The sequence below is a fragment of the Coenobita brevimanus genome, chromosome 74 (assembly GCF_032717465.1).
Source record: "Coenobita brevimanus isolate Jiangsu-jjx chromosome 74, ASM3271746v2, whole genome shotgun sequence".
NCBI lineage: Eukaryota > Metazoa > Arthropoda > Malacostraca > Decapoda > Coenobitidae > Coenobita > Coenobita brevimanus.
In genome coordinates this window covers 6,166,958-6,175,189 of record NC_137027.1, presented here as the reverse complement: position 1 = coordinate 6,175,189, position 8,232 = coordinate 6,166,958, and positions in this window count along the sequence as shown.

The window sequence follows — 8,232 nt, the reverse complement described above, 5'->3', positions numbered from 1 at the left end:
GGAGAAAGATATAAGTTTATGTTTGTTCTCTGCAAGCGATTTTTTTCAGGTGAGACTTTTCGAGATGAAGGGGTTTGACAGAGCTTCAGTGCAAGGAATCTTTAGCTATAGGAAATCGTCTTAAGCTGGCGAGATCAAAGCGGCAATAGACGTCAACGTAGTGAAGAGTTTAAGTAAGCTCATATTAAGAAAAGGGACATTGCTGAAAGGAAAGGGTTAATGAAAAACGAGGAACATAACAAGGGAAAGATGATATGGGAAAGATGCAAGGGAAATACTGACCCAGAAGACGTTACAAAAAAAGACGTCACTGTAATGATGAGGTTAATGAAAGACGAGGAAATACAAGGGAAAGATGATATGGGAAACATGCAAGAGAAATACTGAGCCAGAACGCGAAGAAAAGGAAGAACAGAAGGAAGTGAGGTCGGTGAGAGAGGAACTGACGTGACCAAAAAATGTGGACGAGGAGGAAGTAAAAATAAATGGGAAAAGAAGGAAGAAAAACAAAGGAATGATACCAGACGTGACGGCAAGGAAAAGGGAGGAGAGGAACACATGAAGGAAGAAAACAAAAGGAAGGATTCAAGGAAAATATGGGGAAAAGTGGAGAAAAAAATGAGAAAGGATGAACAACATGATAGAAAAAACGATGGAAAATGAATGATAAATGAAGGAAACAAAATGAAGAAAGACGATGTTAAGAAATTTTGAAGGACAGGAAAATGAATGATGAAGAGCAGATATAATATGAGGGAAAATAAGAAGACGAAATTTAAAAAGGATGAAAAGAAGGAAAGGAGAGGAAAATGAAAAATACAAATATAAAAAATACTTATCATGGTGTGGAGGCAAAGAAAGAAAAAAAAGGAAGGAAAACAGAAATATTAATAAAACAAGAAAGAAAAGGGAAAATATGGAAAAAATAAAGAAGGGGAGAAGAAAAGAAACAGGAGAAAAAAGGCAAAGAATAAAGGAAAAGGAAGAACAGCAAAGAAAGAGACACGGTGGAGAGAGAGAGAGAGAGAGAGGGGTGGGGGGGTACAATTGGATTAGCGTGGCTGTTACAGGGCGCTGCTGACTAAACCTGGTTACCCACCCTGATAGACTCCACCTCTGCCACTTCCTCCACCTACTCCACAGCGTCGCTTCCACCTCCTCCTCCTTCTCCCTCTCTTCTCTCTCCTCCAGATCTTCCTGCTAGTGCACAAAGTTACCTCCTCCTTCTCCTCCTCCTCCTCTTTTATCAAATCTCCTACTCCATCCAATCTCCTCCTGCTTTTCCTCCTCCACTTCTTTCTCCTCCTCACCGTCCTACTTCACGACTCCACCTTTTCCACTTCCTCCACATCCTCCTACTGCACAATATCTGTCCATTTTCTTCTCCTCTTGGTCTTCCTCCTACCCCTCCACATGACCTCTTCCTCCTCCTCATCCACCTCCTCCTCCTCCTCTTCCTCTTCATCCTCTTCCTCTTCATCCTCATCCTCCTCTTCTTCCCCCTCATTTTCTTCTTAACTGGATATCTTCCACCTAAAGTAATTCATCATTTTCCTAAATTACTTCCACTCTTCCACATCATCATTTTCATCATCACCTGCTCCATTCAGCTCTTCCACTTTTTCTTCTTTTACTTCCATTCTTTCACCCCATCATCATCATTATCATCATCATCACCATCATCATCATTTTTTTTCTTCTTACTATTCCGCACACCGCCATCTCCTCCAAAACCCTTCCTACAACACATCATCGTTTTTCATAATCTCATCACTAGTCACTCCCACCACCCAGCATCACCACTACATCCTTCACCGACAGCATCATCATCATCATCAATCTTTTACTCACCATCAACATCACCATCACTACCGTCATATATATATTTTTTTTTCATCACCCACTCCACCAGTCTCTTCTTGTTATCTTATTCCATTTCCCTTATTAACAGACATTTATTATTAGGATATAAGCATTTTACCCTAACTTGACCTAAAATTGCCGTCACACGATCTTGAAGGCTGAGTTGTAGCAATAGATTAGCGCTAGAATACGATGCTAGTCGCGAAGAAGTGCTATGGAAAGGATGCAGAACTAAAACGATCGGTCACTAATACCAGTTACCAATTACTCCTTCTAGTCACCAGTCAGTCATACCACTCACTCAGCCAGCCATTCTCCACTATCAGTATTTATCATTAATGGTAATTGTCATCATTATCACCTCCACTCACTCTTTGGGTCACGACTCACCCACTCACTCTCCACCAGTCACCACTTGCTCAAGCCACTCACCTTTCACTCCAATCACTCACCTCTCACACTCCACCAGTCCCCACTAACTCTAGCCACCCACAACTCACTGCAGTCACTCACCACTCACTGCAGTCACTCACCACTCACTATAGCCACTCATCACTCACTCACCACTCATTCTTCACCAATAACCACTCACTCAAACCACTCACCACTCACTCTCCGCCAGTCAGACCCTTCCTCATCAGCGCCCCGGCTCACCTCTCCATCCGGCCCGCTGCCTCCTATCACCTCTCATATCTCATCGATTTCTGCTAATTAACCGGATACAGTTCCCCGGTGCCTCTGACAGACTTCTCTTCCATCACTAGAGGTCGGGTTCCCTAGGTTCTATTCTGGGTTCTAGGGGGTTCCAAGGTTCCCTCCTACGGGGCTTTCTTTATTCGATTCTGGGCTCTAGGGGGTTCCAAGGTTCCATTCTAGGCTCTAAGGAGCTTTCTAGATTCGATTCTGGGTTCCAAGGGCTTCTAGGTTCGTTTCTAGGTTCTAAGGGGTTCCTAGGTTCCATTCTGAGTTCTAAGGGGTTCCTAGGTTCGATTTTAGGTTCTTTGGGGTTTCCTAGGTTCCACGCTGGTTTCTGGCGTACCATTCCTCGCATACAACACAGATCGACACACAACACTGCCAAATCTCACAATGTACACCGCACATTGTCATATCTCATACAGCCACATCCACCGCCTCTTTTCTACCAATGAAGTTATCAATAAGAGTCAAAAATTTGCTTTACCCGATAGCTCCTCCAAAGTTCATGATTTTGAGTATATAGAAGCGTACTTAATGGGTGAATAAGGATAGGATGACCCAAGAACAAACTGGAAGGAAGAATTGGATGGATCAACGTAGGAGGGCAGCTTGGATTGCCGTGACAAGGAAACGTCATGGCATTTTTATTGCGGACACCCGGGAAAAATTCTGGGATTGGGCGCTGGCTTAAGGATGGCTGAATGGACCTTCGTTTTGCAGTAATCAACCCCTTGAATCCAGTGACACCTCTTCATTTTATTCCTGCCGTCCTCCGATTTTATTTGGCTTTGAGGAAATGTTTCGAACCAGAGAGCTTAGATGCACCCTAAAATTAAACTCTTCAATATACTCCTTTTGCTTTAACTTGGCCCAGAGATTCATCTTTTGCAGCTAATTTCAGATAGCTCAGGGGCAGAAAAGGGGATGGCAAGGGCCCTACATCCTTTCCATAGCACTTCTTTGTGACTGGCATCATATTCAAGTGTTAATCTGTTTTTACATCTCAGCAGGCAAGATGAAGTGACTGCGATTTTAGGCCAAGCTAGAGTAAAAGGAGTATACCAAGGGACTGTATGCTAAATAAAATCGTCTCATAAGATAGCCAAAGGTCCCCGGATTCAGAGGGGTTAAGACTGGCTCCTGAACACCTATTTCGGATTCTATAATATATTTCTGCTTGACAGGTAATCACAATCATACACATCAACTTTCGTGACTTTAAAAATCATACATCAGTTGGTACGTCATTTTACTTACCATATATTTTTTTCCCTTTTCACTGGAATTCGGATTTAGCTACCAGTCATTCCCACTTTTTTTTTTTTTCTGCCAGTGAATGAACCGCCGACAGTCCATCAGTATTTTTTTTTTTTTCAGCATATCATTTACCTGTCACCTGCATACGCTTTCAGGATCATTTACCCCGTTCACCGCCCGCCATTTCCCCCCCAATTATCTTTCACTCCACCATTTTTCTCACCCCAACGAGCGTTTTGGCGTGACGGGGAATTTGGCGTAGTTTCATAAATCGCCCAGCTAACTCGTATCCAGCACCTCCTTTAGCTTTTAATATCTGTAGGTTATTGTCAGTGCCCGCCGGTGAATTTGTGTATTGCCAGGCCACGAGCTGTAATTTCCCAAGAGGCTGCTCATACTCTCAGGCTCTTGTGACTCATTTTCAGCGGAATATGAGTCTGGCGTTAGCTGGAATAGAATACTAGAGTTTGTTCGAACAGTAGAGGATTAAATGGTGCCAGTATTAACACCCTCGGGCCTCCTTGACTTATTCTCAGTTTATTCGCTTGTCGCGCTTTAGGCAGAGTAAAATTCAAGAGTCGTCCATAGATAGTAACTAAATCTTAGAAACTCTCAGACTGACATGACTCTCTCTCTCTCTCTCTCTCTCTCTCTCTCTCTCTCTCTCTCTCTCTCTCTCTCTCTCTCTCTCTTACAAATAAAATCGTCTGGTATTAACTGGAAATCTGGAATAGACTACTACTAGAGTTGCCCCACCCATGAGAGTGATAATATACCGGTACGACACACCCGGGGACTATCACATCCCTGCTTTATTTACAAGTCAGTGTAAGAGACTCATACATACACATTTTTTTTTTTTCAATTATTCTCCGATACTCTAAGTGACACAGGCGACCCATTGCCATCTTCTTAGCGATTTATTTTGCATGTAACACCTCAACATTCTCTTGTATGACATTTACAGCGCTTCATTATTAATAAATTTTCCATCTGTGTCATAAAAGAGGATACTGAGGTGTAATGTGCAAAATAAATCACCAGGGAAGAGGTATTTCGAAATCTTCAAATCCACACACAAAACAACCCTACATACCCGGTCCTGGACACAGAACAGGGAGACACAGGATATACTTCTACCCAACATCGTGGTGTGTCTACCTTTCGTCTGGCCAAACACCATTATCCAAGTTCAGTTTTTTTTTTTTTCCCGCTGTTTAGAGTGTCTAGCCAAAGCCTCTCCAATAATTTTACTTTCTTCTTTCCTTCCTCTTCTTTACCAGGATGGCTCCGGTGTTGTCTCTTCCTACGATACAGTGGAACTCTTTGACCAAACTTTTAATAATTTCCACTCGGGAAGAATTCGGTGTTGTTTTTTCTCTCTCTTATCAATTAGATGGAAAGAGTGTCTAGGTTTATATAATTTTTAGAGAAAAAACACATACAGGCAGTTCTTGGAAGATACAAATTTTCTGAAGCAATACAAATAATGATCTTGTGTGATCAAAGGACATCAACTTATAATTCGTTCAACCAGAGGACACTTATAGCATATTCTCGGTATCTCCAAACGTTTGAACTCATTTTAAGCGATACTTTTCTAACTACAAGAGTTATTTATAGTTCCCCCCACCACTAATTCACTCAAGATGCATTAAATCTTATGGTTACAGGAAAAATAGGAACAAGACGTCCTCGGGGCAAAAGGCGTTAAGGACTGCAACATGCTTCTAATGACAGTCATGTCAGCATCCTAGTTCGATATTGATAAACCGGAGCATCTCTTGGTTTGGCCCTGTCTGCCAGTCACTCCCTAAGAGTTTTCGAACACGAGATGTTTCACCCTCCCCCCGCAGATTTTCCCAAGCCTCATACCTACCTAATACTTTCGTACTTGGTCACTCTTAAATATTTCTACCGCTTAATACTGTTCATGAACCAAACTCAGAGGCTTGTTTCAGTATTTCATTTTTAATACCTTGTGCGTTATGACTTTGCAACAGATTCTACACCGATTTTTGAATATTGAGTCTTCCTTTATCCTTCATTAGACTTTTTCTTCCTCAAGATTTCTTTGATATTTTGAACTTTTGGATTTTTATATATAGATTAGATATGGTTACCTGCTACATGTATCAGCGTTTTTATGTATTTCAAGACTCGATTTCCTACTATTCCATCCTCCACCTCCTCACTGCACACTGATCCACTGCTTCACCCTTCATACCTCAACTTCCTCACTCATACATTCACCTCTCACTCCCCATACCTTCACTTCCTCACTCCTTATTCCTCCACTTCCCCACTCATCTTCCTACCTCCTCACTCTTCATGCTTCCACCTCCTTACTTAATCCTCAGCCTTCCATCACCTCACTCTTCATCCCTCCATCTCCACACTCGTCTCTCCATCGCCTCCCTCCTTATTTAATATATCTACTGACTGAACAAATTTCTCGAGAGACGTAAGAGCAACATGGGTGATTTGTCTTTCATTGCTTCAGTCTGCTTTATAATTCAATACTTCAGCTGTTTCATGGTTCGATGTTTCAGTATGTTTTAATGTTTCAATTCATTTCATTGTTCGACGTTTTAGTTTGCTTCATATTATATTGCTTCAGTGTCCTTCATATATCATTTATGTTGGCTTCATGTTTCTCTGCTTCCCTTCCTTTCATACATACTTCCCTATTTTGATGCTTCAGCTCCCTTTATATTTTGATGTTTCTGCTCCCTTCGAGTTTCAATTTCCTTCATATTTAAATGTTCAGTGCCCTTCTTGTTTCACTGATCCCGTGCCCTTCATGCTTCGGTTCCCTTTTATTACTTTCCATCATGCATTAGTGCTTCACTTTCGTTTATGCATCAGTTCCCTTCACGCTTGTTCCCCTCATACTTCAATGCTTCAAATTCCCTTCATGTTTCTCTACCAAACTTCCCTTCATTCTTCTGGCCTTCACTTCACTTCATGCTTCACTGCTTCAGTTCCCTGTGTGTTTCGATGTCTACGATCATTCAGTTTCAGTGTTTCAGTTCCTTTAATATTTCCCTGATTTAGTTTACTTAACGTTTCAGTTCGCATCAAAGTTCACTTCCCCCTACGGTCCAGTGCTTCATGTAAGTTTCATTTTTCAAACGCATCAGGCCCCTTAGGCTTCAGTGGCCTCTTAAGTTTCGACCTGTCCACTTTACACATGTCAAGTGTACAAAATAGTTTCCCCGTATAAGAGAGGAGGGGCAGGAGCTGAACTGAATATTCCATTTTCCCCGGTATGCATTATCAAACTCTATGCTAATAATATTCATGGAGGCCTTTCACATTCTTTTGATATGGACTGCCTGGGAAGGGGAGGAGAGGATGTAAAATTGTGGATGGGAGAGGGAAAGGGGGTTGATATAGACAGATGGGTGGATGGATAGATAGAGACGGGGCCTGACAGAACGACTGAGTGGCTGTTGCCTGATAGACAGATAAATAAAGTGACGGATTTACTGACAGAGATATAGATTGGTAGACAGACAGAGAGGCAGATAAACGGACAGATTCAGAAAGACAGACTGACAGACGAACAGATACACAGACAAAGACAGACACAGAGGGACAGACAGAGACGACAGACAGAGACTTAGTAAAAAAAATTTATTTTTGAATATTACAAAATGTGTAATCATAATTGTGAAAAATCAAGATAGACACGAAGACTGACAGACGAGCGCGAGTGCGTCTGTCTGCCTTCGTGTGGGGAGAGAGAGAGAGAGAGAGAGAGAGAGAGAGAGAGAGAGACACACACACACACACACACACACACACACACACACACACACACACAGACTCAGACAGAAAGAAAAAACAAACTAGGAAGAGAGAACGAATGGAGGGAGGGGAGAGCAATAGAAAAGGCTATTGAAAGAGGAAGCAAAAGAAACACAGTGAAAGAGAAAGGGAGAGAGGGAGAGAGGAAAGAGCTACGGGGAGGGAGGGAGGGAGGAGGAAGAATAACTTGGCAGGCATTCAACGTAGAGGTAGAGTGATGTGGGGACAGAGTAGGATGGAGACAGAGTGAGGTGGAGGATGAGTAAAGTGAAGGCTATGTGATGTGGAGGTTAGTGAAATGGAGGTTAGTGAGGTGGAAGTTGCTTGACATGGAGGCTGAGCATGATGTGGAGGTCGATGTACTGTAGGTGGAGGCTGAATGAGGTCGAATGGAGGTTGGGAGAGGAAGATCGAGTGGGACGAAGCGGTGGGTGAAGTTTGAGCTGGTGAAGGATAAGTTGGTGGAGAATGTGGTGGAGGTTGAGTGGGTGAAGTGTGAGTTGGAGGATGAGTGTGGTGGAGGGTGAGATGATAGTCGACCGTGTTTAAGTATGAGTATATCTGAGGGTGACTGCATTTCGAGTATGGGGAGGGGCTGTC